Source organism: Pan paniscus, chromosome 16 (assembly GCF_029289425.2).
Source record: "Pan paniscus chromosome 16, NHGRI_mPanPan1-v2.0_pri, whole genome shotgun sequence".
Taxonomy (NCBI): Eukaryota; Metazoa; Chordata; class Mammalia; order Primates; family Hominidae; genus Pan; species Pan paniscus.
This window is the reverse complement of record NC_073265.2, coordinates 49,451,507-49,473,823: the sequence shown is the minus strand read 5'-3', so window position 1 is coordinate 49,473,823 and position 22,317 is coordinate 49,451,507. Positions and strand designations below refer to the sequence as shown.

Sequence of the window (22,317 nt, the reverse complement as noted above, 5' to 3'; positions counted from 1 at the left end):
TTCCTTTCAGTTTTTGTGTCCTCAGGCCCCCATCTATGTATCTGCACATGTGGTTTTATTTTAGAATTCTCTGTAAGTGCCTCTGTCTACAATTGATAATGTTATTGATTGGTTCAGATGGGATCTGCGAACTCGGCGAGGGCAGGGGATTTTTCCCCTCTCCCATCCCGTTTGTGGTACATGGGTTCTACTTCATGCAAATATAGTTGTTGAATGCGTGATATTTAATGGAACTCTTGATTCCATAATGCTGCAAATTCCTTTTATAAGTTGTGGCATTTTAAGAGTCCACAGATAAATACCAAAACAGAATTTCTGAGTTTGATGGGAGAGTAATCTGAATTTGCTGAGTTTTGATTTTAGAAGAAATAGTGTGGAATCTGAATTAAAATGTGAGTGAGAAACTGAAAGCCTATATACATTACATCATATTATTCCTTAAAATTCAAACTGAGATCTTTCACGACATGTATTCGATATGTATCATTCAATAACTACTGAAAAACTAAAAATGGATTCAATAATTGTTCGTAGCATTCTTGACTGACCATTCCCCAACTCTTAACATTACATCATATACCTGGACTAATAGCTTTTGAATGAATTGAGAAAGGCAACTGTCTTACTATTTAAATATTTTATAGGTATTAATTAATATAGGTAAACATTCTGTAGTTTATCAAATATACTTTTCATTTCCATCAGAAGTTACATATTTGATCTGATAAATAAAATAGTAATATCTGTCTCAGTCTTATTGGGATTATTAAATGAGATAAACATAGATAAGGCACATAGAACTGTACCTGACATATATTGAGCAATCAGTAAATGTCAGATAATATTGACATTAGTAATACTTGCATATAATATAGATTGCCATTTTGCAAACTATCTGACATTATACACTATTTTATAATGTGTACAAATCTCTCTTACTATGATTTCACTTAATTTAACTGCATCTATTTTGTAAAAATAGAGGTCAGATATCCAGTTTTATAGAATGAGGCAAATCTCATCCCACCTAGTCACTTAACAAAACAATTCCATGAATGAGACCATATCTCAGATTTAGCTTGATGCTTATCCACACCAGATTTCAGGGACTGCAATTACAGAGTATGTAAAATGCACTGAACACAGTGGGGGATGCCAGTGCCCATCACTCAGGCCCCGCTTTCCAGTCCTAAGGTAAACAGGATCCCAAAGTTGCTGCATGTTCTTCCCACGTGTGTTTTCACCTTTTACTGTTTATAAGTTAAAAGGAAATAATATATTGTGATTTGGGCAGATTTCAGTTTTACACACAGAAACTTACAAAATTTTGGCAATATTTTAAGGTGAAAAATATGAGAAATAATAAGAAAAATAAATTACAAATTGTAAAAACTGACAAATATCACAAAAATTTGGAAAAATAATAGTATTTGTGTTAATTAACTATTTGACATACCCCTGTTAAATTTTTTCTCCAGGTTTTTGGCTGCATGCTTTATGTGAAATGATTTAATATTTTCTGTATAGTTTTCTTAATTTGTTTTCTAAATAGATGTTGTTTCCTGAATGTTTAGACAAATATCATTACCTAAGTAACAACAATATAAATACAAAGATAATTTTTTCCCTTTAGCATTGTTGATCGAATGTTCATATTCTTTTATTTTATTTTTGAAATGTGGTCTTACTATGTTGCCCAAGCTGACCTCAAACTCCTGAGCTCAAGCATTCCTCCTGCCTCAGCCTCCTGAGTAGCTGGGATTATAGGTGTACAATGCAGCATCAGGCTTTTTTGTTGTTGTTGTTCTTAATAGTAGAAATTTGTAAAGGATGAGTCTGTACACAGAAATACTCATTTGTTTTGTAGTGCTGCTATGAATTTTTGCCCTATAAACATAGGAATAATGAGAAATTCTATTTTGGAAAGTTTTCCCCAAAACAAAATAAAAGCAGTGTGTTTATAATTGTATATGCTATATTATGAGTCCATTCCTAACAAGAGAGATTTGTTTTCAATTGGCATCAGTGAAAACCGAATCTCCCGTTTGAAATTTTACGTGTCTGATGACTGAGTTTTTCAAAGACCAGCTTCTGATTCCATCCATTTCAAATATGGCCTCTTTTGGATTGTCTCCACACTTCTGGTTCTTGGTGCTGTAGAACACATTTATGTCTTGATCACGCCTTAGGGAATGCACCTTTGATAGGTAGCAGGAATATTTCTGGGGGCAATTCTTGCATTAGATGGGTTATAAAGCACATGGATGTGTCCCACAAAACCTAAACTAAATGTGTCCATAATTAACTTCTCCTCAATCAGATCCAAAAAATGCCCTTGGTCACTCCAATGCTACATGATATGAAGGGACAGGAAATTGTTGAAGTTGGTGTGAGAAGCGACAATTGTCTTAACCAAGTGTGGCTAAAATATTTTACTTATAAAAATTACAAAACATACGGCCATGTGAACATGTTGCCAGAGCCCCTCCCAGGGTCTTGAAAGGGGGCCTGAAGCTTATGTTTGATTAGATGAGAGCAATTCTGGCTCCAATAGGATGTTGACAAATTCTAGATACTGTACTTATGTTTCTGCAACTTTCTTTTATTTCTCAACATTGAGCTTTTCAGATTCATCTTTATTGATACAGGTTAAGTCTAGTTTATTCATTTTAATATTATGCACTATTTCATTTAATGAAGATACCACATTTCATTTTCATTTTCCTCTTGATGGCCTTTAGGTCATTTCCAGTGTTTTACCACTACAAATAATTTACTGAGTAAATATCTTAGTACATGTCCCCTTTTGCACATATGTACGAAGAAGTCTAGAGAGGTCACATATTATAAGAATTAAGAATATGAATTCTGGCGTCAGTTTGCTGGGTTTCCTTGTTAGCTGTGCCATTAACTAGTTATGTGGCCTTAAATCACTTAACCTCTCTGTGCTGTGAGTACCTTGCTCATGGAATTGTTGTAAGGATTAAATGAGTTAATATATAAAATATTTAGAACAGGGCTTGGAACATAATAAACCTGTGTGAGGGTTTGTTTCCTTATTTACCAAGGAATGACATCATTGGTTTATAAAATATGCACATATTAAACTTTATTAGATGTTGACAAATTAGTCTCCAGAATTGTACATCTTTATGCTTCTACTCACAATGAATGAGAGTTCCTGTCATCTTGTGTCATTCTCTACATTTGTATTGTCAGGCTTTTAGAGTTTTTGACATTCTGATGGTATGAAATGATATCTCATTGTTTTAATTTGCATTTCCCTCATTTTTACTGAAGTTGAACATCTTTTCCTATGTTTTTGGCTATTTGAGGTTTCTCTTTTGTGAATTACTTGTTCATAGACTTGGCTTATTTTTCTTTTACATTGTTTGTCTTTTTCTTGTTGATTTGTAGAAGTTCTTTATATATTATGGGTATTTCTTAATCAGTTCTATGCATTGCAAGATTTTTCTTCTGGTTTGCGGTTTTCCCTTTAAATTTTGTTTGTGATTTTTTGTTAAAAGATTTAAGTTTAATGTACTAGAATTTATTAATCTCTTCCAATATAATTAGTTATTTTGTGTCTTTGAAAATTCTTTCTATACCATTAGGTCCTAAAAATATTCTGTCTTATGTGTTTTTACTAAATGTTTTAAAATTTTATTTTTTCACATTTAGTCTTTAATGTTCTTAAAATCAATTTTATATACACTATTAAATTACGGTATAAATAAATACTACTTTTTCCATGTAGACAGCTGGTTGTCCTCATACTATTTGATGACTTCCTTTCCCTCATTGCCTGGTTATGCCTCCAAGCTCCCATGTACTTGGGTGGGGAGGTGGAGGGTGTACTCAATTTCTGGCTAGCTATTCTGTTTTGCTGATCTCTTTATTCCTGAGCCATAGCATGCTTTTTAATTCCTGTGGATTTATAAGTCTTTGAAGTCTTAACTTATATTAAGTCTTTAAAGCCTTAATTTATAATAAAAGTCTTTCAAGCTGGTAATCTGAGTTCCCCTTGTCCTTATTCTTTAAAACTGTTTCAGCTATTTCATAGTCTTCTACTTCCATATGGATTTTAGAGACAGCTTGTCAAATTACACACCCACCCACATCCCTATTGGGAGCTTTGACATTTTACTGTATTTAGAGATAAACTTGAGTGATAAGTGACATATTTATGATATTGACTTTTCCCTCCATAATCATTATACATCATATATACAAATCATTACACAGCTTTTTACTCATTTAGATTTTATTTTCTGTCTTTTAATAGTTCTACACTTCTATCCACAAAATTCTTACACATTTTTTTTTTGTATTTTCCATCTTTGTTTGTTAATCTGTACTTTAGATGGGGTATATATTTTTAAAGACAAGTTTCTAGTTTTCTAATATTCTCTTTAGCTATGTCTAATCTGCTCTTAATTCATTGAATTTTAAATTTCAGTTATGTTTTTGGTTTTGCAATTTCTGTTTGATATGTTATTTTAAAAATTAGCTTTCTAGTTATCTCCTGAAATGCCCTATCATACCATATAATTTCTTAAACATATTAGTCCCTTTAAAGGAACATGTTCTCTCTCTCTCTCTCTCTCTGTGTGTGTGTGTGTGTAGAAAAGGAGTGTATGAACTATACAGATATTCCTGAAAGTAGGAATTCTATTAACTCGTCATTAGAGAGCAACAGGCATTTCAGGGTAATCAGAAAGAAGATGAAGTTTAAAAAGGAGAACCCACTGGACTTATGTATTAAAATCTAAGTAAACATTCAAAATGTTAATCAAAGTATATCGTCTTTTTAAAGTTAGGGTATTTTACTCAGTTAGGGTTTATGAGGTACCTACTAAACTGGACAATTCATGAGGATGGGTTTATGTCTCTTTTTTGAAGTCACCAGTGCCTGGAATAGTGTCTGGCATATGTTTCATGCTCAATAAAAGTTTTAAAATTGAACTGAATTAATATTCCAATAAAGTTACCTTTTTGAAACACATCCTGACTAATTAGGGATAGACATCTGGAAGGGGATTTTGTGGTAAGTCTAGAATGTAAAGATTTTTACATATAAACAAATGTGCTGCTGAATTAATTTTAAAAACTGTATTCATCTCAATAGAAAACATTCAAAGTGTTGAGCCTATTTATTTGATAAATAAAGGCAGGATGGAAGGGAGGATGAGAGGAAGAGAAGGAGGAAGAATTCAGGTGGGAAAGTCCTGCAGTGAACAGTTTGTCCCTCCTGGTCAATATAGTTCAGACTTGTTTAAACGCTTAAATATTCTCTTCTGGTTTGGGGTTGGGGTATGATATAGCTGCCACAAATTTCTATGGATTTCAGTACAAAATGGCCACATAGGTGTGACCCAGATGAAACCATGTAGACTATGCTATTAGGTATTTGCATTTTAGGACAGTATCAACTGATTATCAGAGGAGAGAGCTGGGCAAGGTTGAACATCTGATTAAAGTGCACATTGCTCACAGTTTTCTACTGCATGAGTTCCAAGTGGCGCCTACTCTAGGTGTTATTGCTACTGCTTTCCTAAGACAGCTAGTACAGATGGCTGTAGTTCTTGATTATGCCTCCCTTTTGGGAACTGGATTCAGGTTGGTTTGCAATTAAAAACAAAACAAAACAAAACTAGTCTTGATAAAACTTGGGAGCAAATTTCTGCCTTTTCATAGATTGCCCCTAGAAGCAAGAAAGCTAAGAGATTTGTCATTTCCACTGGCAATCTAGTTTTGCTATATAAACAACTTAAAATATAATGTGCTGTATGGTCTGGGACTATGTGACATGACCATAGGGAGTGTTTACTTTTTACCTGTGGTCAGTCTTCCATCAACCTGAATACTCTTAGGACTCAAGATGGAAGGACTGGAATCACATAACCTCTAAGTCATCATTCATCACTTGGCCAAGCAATTGTTTCTGATTGAGCAAGCAGGAGTATTATTTATTGACAGAAGTAGTTGGGAAGAAACAATTTTGATAATGTCAAAAAACCAGCCTAGGATTTAAATCATCTAGGGCTCAAAATGTAGAGAAAATTTTGGTCTATCCATCGCTCTATTTATTATTTTCTCTTGATATCAATTTCTCTCATTCCAAAATGAATCTAAGAGACTTATACAAATGCATACACACAAACACATACACACATTTGTTTCTATGGAAAAATTGGAAGATGATATATATAGGTATATAGATAAGCATAGAAATAAGATTGGAAGACTATACACCAAGATGTTAACTAATGCAATGTCCCCAGGGTGGGATTCTAGATTATTCTTATTTTCTTCTTGTTTCTGCAATGAATGTGTATCATATTTTAAACAAGAGAATAAGTTACTATATAATGAATAATTTTTAAAAATAATTTCTTATAGAATCTTATAAAATGAGAAATAGCAATGTGTTCAAAATTACATATATCCACTCAATAAAACAAAAAAAATTTTTAAAGAGAAAATAAGAATAGGAAAGGTAAACCGAGAAGAAGGCTGAGTTTAGCCATAAAGAGGCAGGCTGAGAAGTGTGGTAACTTGGTGAAGGTGGGGCCTCAAATGTGTTGTTGATGGTGGGGTACAGTGACTCACGCCTGCAATCCCAGCACTTTGGTAGGCTGAGGTGGCCAGATCACTTAAGGCCAGGAGTTCGAGACCAGCCTGGTCAATATGGTGAAACCCCATCGCTACTAAAAGTACAAAAAAAGTAGCCAGGCATGCTGATGCCTGCCTGTAATCCCAGCTACTTAGGAAGCTGGGGCATGAGAGTTGATTGAACTCGGAAGATGGAGGTTGAAGTGAGCCAAGATTGTGCCACTGCCCTCCAGCCTCAAGTGATCCACGTACATGTCCCCACGTACACTATGGCTTCCCTCCAACTCCTCCTCCATATGATAGCCAATGATCTTAAAAATTACACGTCAAATCGTGTTGCCACTGGGCTTCCTGCTGCTGTCCTTACCTCCTTTAATACATGTCAACGTGGCAGTCAGAGTGATCTGAAGACTCAGTTGGATTATGAATGTCACTAGTGACATCCTTTCAATGACTTCAAGTTTCTCTTTAGACAAAGACCCCAATCTTTACAGTGGCCTAAAAGGCCCTTGGTGACTGGGCCCTGGCTTACCTCTCAGCTGAGTTTCTGCCGCCTTCCCTTTATGCAGCAGGTGTGCCGCCCTTTGTGCTGTCCTACTTCAGGTCCTTTGTGCTTGCCACTCCCTGTGCCAGGAGGGTTCCCTCCTTCCTTCCCTTTATTCCTATTCATTTCCCTTTTATTAATAGTTCAGCTCAAGGGTGGGAAGGAGAGGATCAGGAAAAATAACTAATGGGTACTAGGCTTAACGCCCGGGTGATGAAATAATCTGTACAACAAACCTCCAAGACACACATTTACCTATGTAACAAACCTGCACATGTACCCTGAACTTAAAATACTAAAAGTTTAAATAAACAAATTTTTAAACCTTGCCCATCTTTGAAAGTCTTCCTAAATAAATATGCAAAATTAGCTTGGAGAAAAAAAAATAATCAGCTTCAAAATCCAGACAAAGCGTGCTCCCTCTTTTATAATTATGAACAGGAGCCTATACTTTTCCTTCCACGAACTCACCACAACGAATAGTTGATGTTCATTTGTGTAATTGTTTCATGCATGGTGCTTCCCATCCCAAGACAGGCTTCATGAAGAAGGGAAATCTTGTTCACCATCATATCCCTTGTGGCCACAATTCCTAAGTACATGATAGGAGCTCAGTAAATGCTTGTTGAGTAAATAAATGAATGTCTTAAAGATTTCATTGGAAGATTCTTTATTTATGCCTCTCTCCCTTCTACCTTGAATCACTAGTTTGAAAGTAAGTTCAAGAAGGAAATTAGAAGCCTGCTCATCTCTGGATCTGGAGGTCTGGAGCATCTCTCTGAACAAAGAATGGGGATTGTGGTTGCTGAGCAACAAAATAAAAAAGTCCCAGAAGAACACAGCTAGCAACATCCCCAGGTCAAATTCTTGGATTTTGGATTCAACACTGTTTTCTGTTGATAGCTTTAGCTGCTTTTGGAATGGGGACAATTTGCCTCTGCTGTGTCCTCTTCTTGGCACAATTATTTCAACCTTTAGAGTATTGCTAGTCATTGCTAGTCTGTTTTGAAGGGAGAGAGGCATGAACTCTAAAATTACATCAGTTATACCCGGAGTTCTTAAAGGAAAAGAAACATGGAATCATTGGATGAAATCGTGTAATGGTGAATAAAGAAGGTTGAAAAATGTATGTAAGAACATTTATCAGTTAAAAAAACCAGTGCTCTTCAGAGTACTTAATTTTCAGCATGGGACTTTAATTTCATGATGATCCAGCTTTTTTGGTTGCCTTCTCCTCCTCCCCCTCCTCCTCGTCTTCCTCCTCCCCCTCCTCCTCGTCTTCCTCCTCCCCCTCCTTGTTAGTGTGGCTGGAAAAATGTTTATGTACACGATAAAAATACAAATTTGAACCTCCAAATTTGTCTCTGAATATTAAGTGACAAGATGATGTGCAGTATTTTTCAGAACTACCTGGGGGAACACAACGATTCTGTTACAGTTGATAATACTTGCAATTCTGTTCAAAACCACTTTTAAAAACCTGATAGCTGCTTCATGGGGTGACATTGTCTTCCAGCTTATAGTTTAGAATTCTTGGTTGAGTCCATGCTTGCAAAGTAGCTACTTGGCTTATTAATTTAACCATTCGTGCTTACCAAAATCATCTTGAATCCATGGAGGTGTTCTCATGATGTCTTTGAAGACATACTTCTAAAATTTGAAATAAACCTTTCATTGCATGTATACCATATAATGACATTTTATGTTGCAGTATGTAATAGAAATAGACTAGAATGCATGTAATCATCATAAGGCATACTTTTTGTTACCAGCCCTTAGTTCCTTTTTCCAAGTGGGTGGAGACATGCAAACGTGTGTGGAAAGGGAAAAGGAGGGGGGCAGAGATTGGAGTGGAGATTAAGTTAGAGAAGAAGAGGGAAGGCTTGGGGCAATTGTGCAAGTATGGGAAAGGAAGCTTTAAATATTGAGGTCTGGAGCAGGGTATTTTCAATCATTTAGTCAAGCAATAATGATTGATTCTATAAGAGGCACTATGCTGGTAAATTTAGAAGTGAAAAAGGATCATGATGCTTAGCCTTATGAAGTTTATAGTCTAACAAGAGAAACGGGCATTAAACAAATACTCATACAAATAAATATGCATTTGTAAATTATAATTTAAAAAACAACAGGTATAATAAGATTACATAAGGGAGTCCTGATTTAGATATACGAGAAGCCAGGGAAATTTTTTGTTATTAAAGGCACTTGTCAGCTGAGATGTGAAAAATGGTTTAGAATTGGCCAACCACAGAGAAGGGAAAAGAGTGTTTCAGGCAAAGAAAACATACAAAGACTCTGAGGTGGGAAAGAGCTTGGCACCTTTAAGAAATGGAAAGGAGGTCAGAGTGGCAAATGCAGACAGGAAGAGGAGAGGGAACAGGGCCTCTTCAGGTAGCCTGTGGTGGGAAAGGGGCTTAGAGTTTCTCCTTAACACCATGGGAAGGCACCCAAGAGTTGTAAGTTGGGAGTGGCATGATCAGATTCGGTTTTCAAGAGCACTCTGGTTAAAGTATGGGGTGCAGAGTAGGAGAACAAGAGAGGTGATGGGAGTGTGCTAAAAGTAACAACACGATGTGAAATACTGAAAGACCCCTTGCCTAAACTTTCCACATCTTCCTATTGCTGATGCTTAAAACTTACTTCCTTTGGTTTGAAATATTAAAGATTCCCTAATGTGTTATGCAAGGGAGGGGATCAACCATTATTATGCATTACAATATGAAGTACTAGGTCCTCTTTCAAGCTGCTAATAGAGCATATGGTGCAACCACTTTAGAAAGAATCTGTTGTGACCTTATCTCTACTAGCTCTATTAGTAACATCTGATTTTCTTAAACACAACAATTTGAGGCAAATATTGCAAAAATAATACTTATTAAATGTGTGTTGTAGAGAACTTTACATCAATGGTAAGGATGAAAATATGGAAATATTTTTTAATCAAAAAATGAAATTCTGGCTGGGCATGGTGGCGCACGCCTGTAATCGCAGCACTTTGGGAGGTCCAGGTGGGAGGATTGCTTGAACTCAGGAGTTTGAGACCAGCCTGGGCAACATGGGGAAACCCCGTCTTTACGAAAAATACAAAAATTAGCTGGGCATGGAGGTGCACACCTGTAGTGCCAGCTACTCCGGGGGCCTGAGGTGGGAGGATTGCTTGTGCCCACAAGGTTGAGACTGCAGTGAGCGGTAATCATGCCACTGCATTTCAGCCTGGGTGACAGAGTGAGACCTTGCCTCGAAATAAAATAAAAAATAGAGTGAAGAAAGCAGAAAAGGAAGAGACCTTTTTTGTGGACAGTTTTACCTAGAGTCCCTCCTTTCAAAAGCTAACTTCTGGTTTTATCAAAGACTGGCCTCTGTTAAGAATATGACTTCACTTTAGGAAAGTTTAGGCATTTCTAGAATTTGTTTCCCATCTCCTTGCTTGAATGGAAATGAACCTGTGATGGAAAAAAAATGAGGAAAACTAAAAAGATGCAATCCCAGCATTGAGGTGCTGGGGGCACAACTCCAGGGGCCAGTGTGATCTATACAACACAGCTGTCTTGACCAGAGCTGATTTTCAATTTTTCTTTTTGGCAGGGGAAATGGGCATTGAATTAGGTTGGGATGCTTGAGGGGCCTCAACTGTATCTGTAATGACTCACTTCCTTAAGAAAAAGATCTGAAACAAATGTTAAGCTATCTGAAGCAAAATGTTAAGCTATGACAAAAATAAATGGTTAGTTACTTGTGTGATTGTTAAATGATTTTTCTATCTAGATATTTCATAATAAAAATAACCTTTGAGATTTCTCAGAAACTTAAGAAATGCTCATTTTATATGATTGCAGCTATAAGGGAGGTATAGTTATGAGGTTATGAGTTTGCCTACAAATGCCATATTTCTTATATATATTGTCTTCAGCCTAAACAAAATGTAGTATATTGTTACTGGTAGAAAGTAATGTGGGTGAGCTAGAAGGTGCACATTTATCTAGTTGCCTGTAAGAGATGAGCAAGTTATCTGCTATGTTTCCCCTTCCCTAGATTGGAGAAAGGGCATCTGAGTCCCTTTGCCTTTCAATGTTACTCTCTCTTAGTTGTTTAAAGTTTCAGAAATTATTCTCAAATATTGTTTGAGCACAGAACAGGTTGCACATATGATTAAAATAAAATGCCCTTAAAAAATAAGTATGGTTTCAGGTTAGCATATTTGCATAATCCTACACCAAAGAGACTTTAATCCTTGACAGGACACTTTACATTTACTCCATTTGCTCTTGAAGATTAGCAGATGATATTAAAGGTTTGTTCAAATTGCCCACACTTGATGTTTGTCTCAACCTTCAGTGATACTAAAAAGAGAAATGCCAAGCATGGAGTCTTCCAGAAGAGCCTCCAAAGAGCTTCTTACTTCTGCAGCTGCCAGCTACCTCGGTCTTCTCACTGTGGGTTCCCAGTAAAGGTTCAAGTGTTAGCTTTATAAATAATGATATCAAGCTGCCTGAAGCTAGCGTCCCTTGTGCTTGGGGAGATTTTGGCATTAAATCAAACATCATCAATTTTTTAAGAAATGGAAATGAGTTACAGATGTGGACTACTGAAAGGGCTCATGTGTGTTGGGCTTCAGTCTGTCTGAAACTGAGGACATTTTAAAAGAAAATCAATGGAAAATTCAGTTCTCCTGGGAAGAGGGAGGCTTGACTCTTTGGAAACCTGCTCCCCTTTCCAAACCTTCACTCCTTGTACCCTATTGATATAAAAACAGATTCAACTTCATCAATGACAAGATGGGAGGTGGCTTGTTAAAAGGAATACCAAGTTCTCGGATAAGAATTTCATTTGTCTGTTTCAACTGAACCCACATACGCTTCTCTTTTACTATGAGAAATTTTTGAATTTTTTTCATTTGATTCATGGCAAACTGAACACTTACAATAAAGTATCTCTCTCTCCTTTTACTTTCCTCAGCAATAATTAAATCAGTGCTGAAAGAAATAACCATAATTTTTCTTAAATTTCCATTTGACAGTTGACAGTCTCTATTTTATAATTTTACTTTTTTTTAAAAGGAAGATTGTAAATGCCTGTACTATGTATGGTATACATCATTGCAAAGAGCAACATTGGTGTTTCTTTTGTGTTTAGAATCAAGAATTATAAGTGACTTAAGAACTTATCGCCAACTGGCACATTGAGTCAGCCTTTCAATGTCGCTTCGAACATGTCAGTATATTAAACTACAGTGTTTGCTATCTGTTGGCATTTATTCTAACAGGAATCAAGTGGCTTATTTAAAAAGACCCAAATGCGTGTAACAAGTCCTCAGAAACAGGCAAGCCTGTGTTTCGATGCCATTAATTACTTTTGATTATCAAACTGCTGTATCCATACTAATTGCTAAATCCCATGGGATCTCACTAAGATGAGATATAGCCAAGAATAGACAATAAAATGCCTAGTCAGCAGACGTGGTGATTTTAACATCTTAAAGACCATATTTAAAGGTATGTTATGATGTTAACTTAATATCATAGCCATGATGTTAAGTTAGCAGAGGCAGACACCCTTCATTAATAAGTAACTGATTTGGGGGTTGGGGGGGGCAGTCCTGTCATGACGAGGGACATTAACTTGTTTGTTTTCCCTTGAGGTCTCTTCTAACTCCAGAACATCACAGATTTCACTTCTAGATTGATATGGGCAAAATAAGCTGAAAATTGAGTAATTAAGATTTAGAAATGTATTTTCTTTCTTTTCATGACATAATAGAAATTATTTGTCTTTAGCCTACCCCCACCCCTCCCAGCATGTGTTGGCTCCTCTAGATGGTTTTGCTGGTGGAGACAACTGTTTCTATCATGGTTGAGATTTGACGGTGCTGGGTTCTTCCTTCTGAGACAACAATCGTTTGGCCTTTCATCTTACTTTTTCCCTGACTTTACTTTTTAAAAATTTATTTTTTTAGAGACAGGATCTTGCTCTGTCATCAGGCTGGAGTACAGAGGTGCAATCATGGTTCACTGTAATCTTGAACTCTCAGGCTCAAGCAGTCCTCCTGCCTCAGGCTTTTAAGTAGCTGGGACTACAGGCACATACCACCACACCTAGTTAATTTTTTTTTATTATTATACTTTAAGTTTTAGGGTACATGTGCACAACGTGCAGGTTTGTTACATATGTATACATGTGCCATGTTGGTGTGCTGCACCCATTAACTCGTCATTTAGCATTAGGTATATCACCTAGCTAATTTTTAAGCAATTATTTTTTGTTGAGGTGGGGTCTTGCTATCTTGTCCAGGCTGTTTCCCTGATTTTAAATCTAGGTTTTGGTTATGATGTGGATGAAGAATATCTTCGCAATATTTTTTTCATGGTAATACTAGTTCATGTTTTCCTTGCTTTTGGTTCTCACTATTCTTGCTAAATTTTGTTTTGTTCTGGTTTTTGGTTTTAAACATAATCTTGAGTTAAAAGCCATTGGAAAAACTCCCCCCAACGTGCTTCTCTTTTTCCTAATCAATGTGTGGGAAGGACTCTTCTTTGTTCTTTTCAATAAAATAGTTTTCTAACAAATTAGTGAAACCTTTTCTGCTACTTCCCTTAATGAGGAACTATCTATAGATTGCCGAAGAGTAGAGCTCCTAGTGAACACTTCCTTCCCTGGAGTAAGTCCTGGGAAGCACAAACATTTCAGTGCCAAAAGACGTAAAGACAGGCACAAAGAGGAACATGGGATGCTTGAGGATCATCCAAATTTCAACCTACACCATTATGTAGGTGCCAACATAGGCAAGGGTCTGTGAAGCTCATGTTTTCTGTGAAAGAAATAGAAAGCGAGCTGAGGATTTCCACACTACAGACCACATTTCCCTGCTGGGCCTGAGAAAGTCGGCTGGAGTTTATGGTCAGTAGATGGTTAGAATAAATTCCTTGAAATCACCTGCAAAGGCACCAAACTGATATCCTGGTGATGCTTCCTTTAAGATGTAGCCATCATAAGAATCTTTCCAAAGCGGAGGTATTTTAGAAAGCACGTTAATGAAATTGGGTGTGATTAAATGGAGGCAATTCTCTTGTTTGGTTTTATGAAAATGAATCTATCTCTTGAAATAGATCCATCTCCCATTTCTCAATATCTTGTCAGAGGATGCCATTGCAGTGGGGACCAAGTGCTCCCTTTCCAATTTAATGGGAAATCAAAAGTGCAGAGCCACCTGCACAGACAAAAACCAACAACTCTGAAGGATGACCCTTCAGTGGAAATGCATTATGAAGCAGGCCATGTGTTTTCCTGAAACTCATATTTTAACCCCAGCGTGGATCTCTGTACTAAAGTAAGATCTCAGTAAGAGCCCAGCTTGTGTTATACCCTACCCGGTGTCAGTGGTGGGCAAACAATAATTGTCAGAGCTCAGGTTTCTCTAAGACCTCATATTCTCGAAGTGGATATCATAGGTGTAAAGACCAGTGAAGTTGATAATGAAATAGCTAGTATTCCTTTAGGATTTTGATGTCAGAGAAAAGGAACTTATCATCTCTATTGCCAGGAAGCTGTCAAACCTGCCTTAATTATGATTAATAACATACACATACCTGAGAAGATTTTTTTCTCTCTCTCATGCTGACTTTCTTAAAAATGTCTCTTTGCTAAATATGAGCTCAGGGTCCAACGCAGCTGTAGCTTTAGGAACAGACTAGAATGGGTTCTCTCTGTGTGGTGATGTTTACAAAACATTTGTTCTTGGCTAAATAAATCAGGTTCAAAAATCTCTCCGTGTATATTGCTTTTCTTTGCAGTTGCTAGTTTTACGGTGAAAAAAGGTGTTTTGAGTGGACAATTTTAATCTTTTCATAAATGAGCTGTCTGATTTTTATTATTATACTTTAAGTTCTAGGGTACATGTGCACAACATGCAGGTTTGTTACATATGCGTACATGTGCCATGTTGGTGTGCTGCACCCGTTAACTCGTCATTTACATTAGGTATATCTCCTAATGCTCTCCCTCCCCCCTCCCCCCACCCCACGACAGGCCCCAGTGTGTGATGTTCCCCGCCCTGTGTCCAAGTGTTCTCATTGTTCAATTCCCACCTATGAGTGAGAACACGGGATGCTTGGTTTTCTGTCGTGGAGATAGTTTGCTCAGAATAGTTTCCAGCTTCATCCATGTCCCTACAAAGGACATGAACAATGAGCTGTCTGATTTTAAAGCAAGTCAGTAAGTACTTCTTATTTGCCCTCCAAGAGAATGATGATTTCCCTGTTTCTGAAGTGAGCAGTTTTATTGTCTTAAAAGAGAAAAATGGGGAGTAATTATGATATTGATATAAGATTTGAGAAAGAAGCACATATGAATTGTGAATTGTGGCTAAACCAGTGTAATAGAGCTGTCTTGATAGTCATAACGTAGTAAACAACACTGGTCAAAGGTAATTATGAAAAATAAATAAGAATGGAGACCATTTATGGTAGAGTCCTATGTAATGATGCATATTTTACTCTGCTGTTTAGACAAATAGTGAATTCAGAAGTTTATGCATTTGAGGAGAGGCTATTTAAAAAGAGGTTGTATATGAATTTTGCACAGGTTTTGACTTTTTTTTAGTCTAGACCTATCTTTTGTTTATTCTTACCAACATTCCCAGAGTGTTTTGTATTTGCAAAGTGCTTTACTCTGGTTTTACTAGTTATTCCCAATGATAATACACACCTGACCTCATTCTATTGTTTAGGTGAAGTTAATAGGCCTCAGAATTCAGTGAGTTGATGGCTCCATCTCTGGTTTAATTAGACAGTTTAAGCTCTAATTGGCTGGTGGTAAGTCAATCAGTTAAAGAGTTGCACATTCCCTCCTTGGGAATTGTGGGAACGATTGGTCCAGGGGGCACCAGACACTGCAGGAGAAATGACTCAGAGCAGAACCTCCCGTCTTCCCAAAGGGCCATGGCAGGCAATCTCCATCAAGGGAGGGTCAAGTGCACGGGCGGCTCAACCTTTTCTGTGTGTAGAGTTTGAGGAAAAGCAGATCACCCTGTCCCCAGTGCTATAGAAGGAAAACATGTTAAACATGTTGCTCACCAAGATGGAGACAGAAGTGACTGTGAACTAGAACAAAGGCTGCCTTGGAAAGGGAGGCAACGGCAAGTCAGAATACCCAGGTGTGACGATGAGACTGCTGTGGGATCAAGCATCCTGGGATGTGGGCATCAGAGCCAGCATAGACCTGCAAATTCTGAATCTACGGGGCTATGAGTTCCTTGAGGAAAGAACTGTGTGTCCTTCAATTTTTGTATCCCTTATAGCAGCAGTCCCCAAACTTTTTAGCTCCAGGGACCAATTTCATGGAAGACAATTTTTCCATAGATGAGGGGCTGTGGGGGGGATGGTTTCAGGATGATTCAAGCACATTTATTTTGCACTTTATTTATATTATTATTACATTGTAATATATAATGAAATAATGATACAACTCACCATAATGTAGAATCTGGGAGCCCTGAGCTTATTTTCCTGTAACCAGATGGTCCCATGTTGGGGCGATGGGAAGGACAGTGACAGATCATCAGGCATTAGATTCTCATAAGGATTGCACAACCTAGATCCCTTGCATGTGCAGATCACAATAGGGTCCATTTTCCTATATGAATCTAATGCCTTCACTGTCCTGACAGGAGGTGGAGCCCAGGCGGTAATGTCAGGGATGGGAAGCAGCTATAAATACAGATGAAGCTTTGCTTGCTCACCCGCCACTCACCTCCTGTTATGTGGTCCAGTTCCTAACAGGTCATGGACCAGTACCAGCCTGTAGCCTAGGGGATTAGGGACCCCTGCCTTATAGTGTCTATCCCTGGGCTTCGTATACTGTATTTACTGAATAAATACATGAAAACATGTATTCCAGTAGTGAATAAACCCCTGCTCAAAACCTATTTTTTTAATATGTTTAATATTGGCCACATGAATGGTCATCTACTTTATCTTATTCTCTGGCCTTGATTATAAGGTTGTTCCCAAGTCAGCCCATTCCTGCTGGAATATGCACAAGAATGTGTTGCATCATTCTATCCATGGATGGATTCTCAGGATGCCCACCTTGAAGGGGAGCATGGATATTTAGTTGCATAAATTCTGATATGTGTGAAATAAGCCAGCCATGGCACAATGCTGATAAATTTTGATGATCGAAAATGGCTACATGCAGTTTCATTATGTATTCTTTCCACGTCTGTGAATGTTTAAAAATGTTCCTATTAAAAACTTAAAATAATCAGCCACATATCTTCTATTTTCACCTTGAACAATTTGATTCATAGACTTGTAGGGCTGCCAAATACTGTGAAGGCCATTTTGTCCCTATCCTTGTACTCTGCTGAAGAGGAAACTGAAGATATGATAGTAAAGGACTTCCAAAAGTTAATTGTAACAGAGCTGATGCAAGAAGCCAACCATCATAAGGGCCTTAATTTTTTATGGCTCTGGCTATTTCAGGGATGGCACCTTTGGTGTTATTTCAAATGTGTGAGTGAATAGCTGGGAAAGCACTCTAGTCAACATTGCAGCCCTCTGATGTACCACACAAAATGAGGCAGCTGTCATAATAAGTAAATTTAGAAGTGAAAGTGAGCTTAAATATCCGGATAATTGAGGGAAATGGTTTTTAATGTAGTCTCGAGTTTTCTTCTAGTTGATTTTAGGATATTAGATTGAGTTGGTTTATAACACCCAAAAGTCCCTATGTGATCTGGATTTCGCCAGCCTTTCAGAGCTCTTCTGACCTTTTCCTCCTCCTTCCCTACAGTCTAGCTTTTCTGACTGTTGAATACGCCGTGATTGTTCCCACCTCCAGGTCTTTGCACTTGTTATTTCCTCTGCCAGGAACTGTCTTTCTTCCATATCTTTACAAGACTAGGTCTTTCTCATTATTACTAATTTTTTAAATAGACTTTATTAATTTTTTTAGAGATGGGGTCTTGCTATGTTGCCCAGGATGGTCTTGAACTCCTGGTCTCAAATAATGTGCTCCCTTCAGCTTCCCAAAGTGCTGAGATTACAGGCATGAGTCACTGTACGTGGCTTAGACTTCATTTTTTAGAGAAGTTTTAGGTTCACAGCAAAATTGAGGGAGAGTGTAGAGAGTTCGCATCCATCTTCTGCCCCCAGACACGCAGAGCCTCCCCACTATCAACATCCTGCACAGAGTGGTACATTTGTTAAAATCGATTAACCTGCATTGACACATCATCATCACCCAAATTCCATAGTTTACATGACAATTCACTCTTGGTTTTGTATGTTCTATGGGTTTGACCAGTGCATAATGACATGTATCCACCATAATGGTATCATACAGAACAGTTTGACTGCACTCAAGATCCTCTGTGCTCTGCCTTATCATCCCTCCCTTTCCCTAGCCCCTGCCCATTAATTTTTAAATCTCTGTTCAGATATTTCCTTCTCAGAAAAGCCTATCCTCAGCAGCGTGGCTAAAATAGCAACCTCTCCTCACCCTAGTCATTTTCTACCCCTTATCCTCTCTTATTTTCTCTCTAGCATTTACTAATACCTGAACATATTATGTCAATTTGGTTATATGGGTTTTTCCTACCTCTGTCCATTATAAGGTCCCTGAGTAGAATATATTGCTCACTGCTCTAGCCCCTGGCTTCTAGAATAGTTTCTGGCATATGGTAAGTCCTCAATAAATATTTGTGGAATGTATCAATCTACTGAGTTTCTTTAATGTGCCAGGGACTACACTGGTGATATGAACGTGAGTTAGGTACGACTCCATCCCCAGAGGAACTTATTATTTAGAGGGGAAGTTACAATGTGATCAGGCAAGTGCCGTGACTCAGAGTGTTGCTATGAGAATCCAGTCAAGGGCTGCCTAAGTCAGAGTGGCGGAGTCAAGGAAGCTTACCCAGAGAAAGTCACACTGAGGTTAAGACTTGAAGGGGAAGGAGGACTTAGGCCGGGGAGTGAATGTTGTCGGTGCCCTACCCTCCCCGCTGTGGCATCCACCATAATGGTGTTCTCAGACTCTGCTACTTGTCTGAGGGCTCTCTCTCACTGGCAGGCTGGCAGGGCTAGGGAGTTAAGTTATCCCATCAGAGCAGCCCACAATCCTTGACTGATGGGAGCAAATCAATAAATACCCCATCCTCCCACTGGGAGGTCCCCCGGGGGATTGTGCCTCAGTCGCCCACAGTGACAACCTGCTTAGTAATGCTCGCATTACTGGTTTCCTTATCTTCCCTGTCTCATATCCCCTCCCCCACCTCTGCTTCTGAGATCACCTCCACAATAAATTACTTTCCCTCAAATCCTTGTTTCAGGTTCTTCTGGGAGAAACCAACTTAGGATGCCTGACAAAGAAAAACAAAGCAAGGGCATTCTGTACAAAGACAACAGCTTTTATAAAAGGCCCAGACTTGTTTAGCAAATAATAAGAGATTAATTGTGAACTAATTGTGAGTGGCAGGAAATGATAGGAGATGAAGCTGGAGAAATTTGGACTGGCTCATTTGCCTCTTGAATGGGTTTTTCTAGGAAGAGTCATGGCGGATTTCCAGTCATGGTTCTCGCTATGTGAATAGGAATATATAATATATGTATGTATGTATGTATCATGGGTTTTTATAAGTGATGAGATCTATAGTTTTGGAATAGAGTAAAGACACCTAGTTTGTGCTGGGAATTATACCCATAATCTTGTTCACCTTCAGATTAATCTTCTCATCAAATGTACTAATTAGACACACAGTAGTAATACAGGCAAATCACAATTTCATCTGTGAGAATGAAAGAACAATTGACGTAAAATACTTTGTACCTTGATCTGGAGTTTGGGAATCAAGACCTGAACAGCCCATCAGGAACAAAATGGCTTGTGCTTTGGCCTTCCCCTGCCTCCCGGCAGGTCTGATGGAAGGAAACTATCTGTGGCTTCCAAAATGTTTTTGGTCCCCACGTCCCTGACCTCCTGCCGTTTTTGAAGGGGAATCTTCAGAGAAACCCATGCTACATTTAACTTTGGGAGCTCTCCTGTGGGCTTGTGTCTAACCAGACACTGCCGATCTGAATATTTCCTGCATGCTAAGCAGACCATTGTCAGCCGCTTCCTCTAGGCTAGATTGTTATAAATGCTGTTTATGATCCTGCTATGACAACTGTGAAGGACATGGCAAAGAATGTATCACAGGATTATTCATCCACCAGCAGAATACCTAATAAGATTCTAAATGACCCAAGATGATAATAAGATCTAGCTTGTAGCAATAAGGTATTAATAAACTGCTTTTTTCAATAAGGGAGAGTCCTGGCATCATTACCCTGACTTATTTGTTTTGCTTATATTTTGCGAACAAAGTAGGGCTGCTGGATTGAATAGGAAATTTATAAAAACTCCTGATGTATGAAAAATACAACCCACATGAAGTGGAACCCATAGGTTAAAGTCAAGAAAACAGCATTTGCCTATGACATCTGAGTGCCAGACTCCCAAGCCATCGATTCTAATTGTTCCGTGCCATTTGCCTTTGTATTTAAAAATTATATAAGAATAATATATTGCCCGCTGTTGACCACAAGGCCATAATTCAAATGAAGAAATTTAGTAAAATCATAAACCAGGGAAGTGCAGTGTGTATGAATAATGGATGAAGCGGGAACACTGAATTCAAAATGAAAGCTGAGATTCTGCCGGATGTTCCTGTTTTGAAAATAAAACTATTTGGTAGTAAGTTAATAAAAAATGAATTCTGTTCATTGTCACTCAACTATTCCTAGAGAGGGCAAGTGGCAGAGATTCGAGAACCTGCTGTTAGTCATTTTGTGAATAGAGGAACCGGAAAAGTTAGCTGCTCTCTCAGAGATGTAACTCTGTACCACCTTGATTTCTACCTTTCTGCCTTGTAGCTTCTCTCTGCAACAATACTGCACAAGGACAAGGCCCCAAAAGCTGAAAATACTTTTACTGGGAAAGTGGCCCTGTGCCTTGGAAGGTTTTTTCTAGTGGATTAAATTTAGCAGAGCAAATATCAGCATTGAAGTCAGCAGTTTTCTTTTTTTTTTATTGAGGTATAATTTACATACAACGAAATGTGCAGTTCCTGAGTGTAGATAGGTGGAAATTTTTTGACGAGTGAATTTCTGTGTAACTGTCAAAATGTCTGTGGAACCACTCAAAACAAGTTTTGGGGCTGGGCATGGTGGCTCACGCTTGTAATCCCAGCACTTTGGGAGGCCGATGCAGGTGGATCACCTGAGGTCAGGAGTTTGAGACCAGCCTGGCCAACATGCTGAAACCCTGTCTCTACTAAAAATACAAAAATTAGCTGTGCGTGGCGATGGGTGCCTGTAGTCCCTGCTACTCAGGAGGCTGAGACGGGAGAATCGCTTGAACCCGGGAGGCAGAGGTTGCAGTAAGCCAGGATCGCACCACTGCACTCCAGCCTGTGCGATAGAGTGAGACTCTGTCTTAAACAAACCCCACAAATTTTGGAACATTGCCATCTCCCTAGAAAGTCTCCTGGTGCTTCATTCCTGTTATTACCACCTTCTTCTCCAGCCCCAGCAACCACTCTTCTGACTGCTATCACCATGGATTAGATTTGCTTGTTGTTGAACTTCAGACAAATGGAAACATACAGAATACTCTCATGTGTCTACATTTTTTTACTGAACATAATATTTTTGAGATTCATGTCATTGTGTGTATCAACTATTGTATCAATGTGTATTATTCCTTGTTGCTGTCTGGATATACCACTTTGTATTTATCCATTCTCTTGTTGATGCACATTTGATTGTCTCCAGTTTGAGGCCATTATGAATAAAGCTCCCATGAACTTTTGGGTATCAGTCTGTTTTTATTAACTCAGAATGGATTATAGACTAGATATAAATGCTAAAACTACAAAAGTTCTAGAAGAAAAGGAAGTCTTCATAACCTTGGGGATGAACAACATTCCTTAGATAAGACACCAAAAACATGAACTATAATAAACAATTTTTAAATAGTACTTCAAAAAAATTAAAAAGTCTGCCCCTCGTGTACAAGTGCTTTTGTGGACCTGTGTTTTCATTTATTTTATGTAAGTACCTAGAAGTGGGATTACTGGGTCATGTGGTAGATGCATAAGAAGCTGCCAAATGGTTCTTCAG

The 22,317-nt window shown here is 38.1% G+C and overlaps 1 long non-coding RNA gene across 1 annotated transcript in view; it reads left to right on the top strand.

Moving 5' to 3' along the window:
• LOC117976036 (uncharacterized) overlaps positions 1 to 22,317 on the top strand; it is a 149,410-nt gene that overhangs the window by 19,534 nt on the left and 107,559 nt on the right. The window lies entirely within an intron of this gene.